The sequence below is a fragment of the Camelina sativa genome, chromosome 20 (assembly GCF_000633955.1).
Source record: "Camelina sativa cultivar DH55 chromosome 20, Cs, whole genome shotgun sequence".
Classification (NCBI taxonomy): Eukaryota; Viridiplantae; Streptophyta; class Magnoliopsida; order Brassicales; family Brassicaceae; genus Camelina; species Camelina sativa.
The window spans coordinates 21,080,394-21,084,170 of record NC_025704.1 but is presented as its reverse complement, the minus strand read 5'-3'; positions in this window follow the sequence as shown (position 1 = coordinate 21,084,170).

Below are 3,777 nucleotides of genomic sequence, written 5' to 3'. Positions count from 1 at the left end.
GACTTGGGAATAAACCTACCAAATTTCATTACCTTTGAGAACGATTTGATACGCCGAAACTATTTCCTCCCAAACCCTAACGATTCTGCTCTTTCTCCTTTAATCTCCTTCACACCACAATAGGCTCTCTCCTCTCTCTCTATCTCTGCAAACGGTGACCAGACACCCAAAAACCCTTAATTTGTCGCTTCTCCACTTATATACTTGGTTTAGTTAACTAAACCAAACCAACCAAACCAAAATCGCGAATTAAAACAAACCCGACGAACCCAGAAATAGTGGTGTCGATCGATGCCACAAGGGCGTCGATCGACACTCCTACCAAAACCGCATAATCCTGTTCGCGGATGTTACAATTCTCCCCCACCAATAAGGGTTCATCCTCGAATCCCGCAACACCATCCATCCGTCAAGGACCTCCGTGCCATCGTCAACACGGCCCGCACGTCCTCCGACTGGATTAAATACCGTCAGCCAAGGTTTCCCGTGCAACTGTTGCGACAGCCCGCACACCTTCGACTGAACCATGAGGTCTCCCTCTAGTCAATATACTCACATCCTAGACATTATTTGCTCACAACTCAGTGCTTCCCCCGTCCATGGTCGCAACCAACGAATCATCCCGGCTCGCTATTAGGCTAACCACCTTAAGCTACGGCATCCAGGAAGTCGCTCACACTTCCCCCGCTCTCAGGTCGCAACCTGCGAGTCATACCGGCTCACTGCCAGGCCATAGCCTACAGCTACGGTATCCAGGGAGTCTCACATGCCCACTCCCCCCGCTCTCGGGTCGCAACCCTCGAGACATACCGGCTCACTGCCGAGCCACGGCTCACAGCTACGGTATCCAGGGAGTCTCATAATCCCGCTCTTGGGTCGTCACCCTAAAGCGCGCTCTCGGATCGTCATCCGAAGCAAACATACCACTCCCACTCTCTGGCCACAAAGTCCATCGAGCTATCGGTATCACATGAGTTGGGCCCACACAATCCTGAGCAAACAAGTCTGATGTCATCAAGTATCTCCCGACTAGATCTACCTCAATTCCATTAATAGGCAAGATTTAACTATTCATAAAACTTCCCATTTTTAGAAACTTTCCTTCTTTAATGACATTCTATTTATGGAAACTTTCCATTTATAGCAACCTTCTATTTATGGAAACTTTCCATTTATAGAATTCCCGAGCTATTTCCTTTCCACATGATACACGAGTCAAAAATCCAAATGAACTCCATTTGCAATACATCCACTTCCACAAGTCACCGCCAACGGTATTTCCCGATACCGGCGTGATCCACTACTTTCTAACAACTTCCAATAGCCAACTGCACCTTCCGCACAGAAACTAAAAACACTACACAACTAACAACATAAAAAAAAAACAACTTACCGTGGAATCTCATTGAAGGCTCGAAGAGGATGATACTAGGACTCCATACCACATGCAAATTGACTAACTACTCATAATCAATTCCATCACACAACATCATGCATCCAACAATAAGAAAATAATTCAACCAATTAAATTTCCTTAAACTACTCTAAACAATCATAGAACCATAGAGGCTCTGATACCAAAATGAAACAACCCGACCTTTTTTTTTATATTAATAATTAAATACAATATAAACAATTATGCAGCCTATACTACTAAATTAAACCAACCCAAACCACGACTCCTCATTAAACCAATAACAACCATTACACACAGCAGAAACATACCAACCATACAAAACCATTACAACATCAATACAACAACAATCCTAAGCATTCTATCCATCAACCTAGCATATCTCTATCCAAGGTTCCAACAACATATCCAACAATCCAATAACACACAAACAAGACCCTAGATCATCCTCCTCCTCATCGCCATGATTCCACAACACAAACATGCACACCACAAACAACAATTGAGATGCGTAAGTATTATCACAAATACTTAGTGAGGCAATCCTCCCATCTACTGAGCTATAGACACAAGCAACTGAGAAACCAATGCTTAACAAATGACAACCAAACACAAACAAACCAGGAAAAATCACGAAACAAGCAACTTGGTGTCGACCGACACCAGAGAGGTGTCGATCGACACTGGCCAAACATGGTGTCGACCGACACCTAACTGGTGTCGATCGACACTCCCTTCGCAGACGCGAACTGCACGAATACGAACGACGAACCTCCATTTCTATCCGCCTAAAATCTGTCCCAAACTCTCCCAAAAGCCTCACGAACCTATAATAACCATAACACAACCACCACAAGCAAGAACAACACCACAAAACACAACAAATCAAGCAAACAAAGGATTCTCAGGCTTAGATAAGCCATGGTCATGCACTCACCTTATCAACTGATTATAACAACCAATACAACCAGTTGAGAGACCCTCCTAACGTCTGAAACAGCCCAGAAACACCCTACAAAAAGCCACACAACCAAAAACGACTTATAGCAAAACTGGACAGAAACATCAGAAAAAAACAGTCTCAAAGACGAAACCCTAAAATGAAAACCAACCGTTAACTACCAAATCGCTCCGGCGAAAAGCTATCCCTAGACGTCACAAAGCTTCCCGCAAAATTTCAGCACGATCAGGAACCAGACGAGACCACGATCTCAATTACAATTCCCGATGGTTCCAACTCGCGTCTGAGAAAACATGACTCACGAAACTGCCAATAACTCATCGACTCTAAATCCAAAACTACTTCTATAAAAAGGAGAATGACGATGAAAGACTTGGGAATAAACCTACCAAATTTCATTACCTTTGAGAACGATTTGATACGCCGAAACTATTTCCTCCCAAATCCTAACGATTCTGCTCTTTCTCCTTTAATATCCTTCACACCACAATAGGCTCTCTCCTCTCTCTCTATCTCTGCAAACGGTGACCAGACACCCTAAAACCCTTAATTTGTCGCTTCTCCACTTATATACTCGGTTTAGTTAACTAAACCAAACCAACCAAAACAAAATCGCGAATTAAAACAAACCCGACGAACCCAGAAATAGTGGTGTCGATCGATACCACAAGGGTGTCGATCGACACTCCTACCAAAACCGCATAATCCGGTTCGTGGATGTTACAATTCTCCCCCACCAATAAGGATTCGTCCTCGAATCCCGCAACACTATCCATCCGTCAAGGACCTCCGTGCCACCGTCAATACGGCCCGCACGTCCTCCGACCGGATTAAATACCGTCAGCCAAGGTTTCCCGTGCAACTGTTGCGACAGCCCGCACACCTTCGACTGAACCATGAGGTCTCCCTCTAGTCAATATACTCACATCCTAGACATTATTTGCTCACAACTCAGTGCTTCCCCCATCCATGGTCGCAAAAAACGAATCATCCCGGCTCGCTATCAGGCTAACCACCTTAAGCTACGGCATCCAGGAAGTCACTCACACTTCCCCCGCTCTCAGGTCGCAACCTTCGAGTCATACCGGCTCACTGCCAGGCCATAGCCTACAGCTACGGTATCCTGGGAGTCTCACACGCCCACTACCCCCGCTCTCGGGTCGCAACCCTCGAGACATACCGGCTCACTGCCGAGCCGCGGCTCACTGCCAAGCCGCGGCTCACAGCTACGGTATCCAGGGAGTCTCATAATCCCGCTCTTGGGTCGTCACCCTAAAGCGCGCTCTCGGATCGTCATCCGAAGCAAACATACCACTCCCACTCTCTGGCCACAAAGTCCATCGAGCTATCGGTATCACATGAGTTGGGCCCACACAATCCTGAGCAAACAAGTCTGATGTCA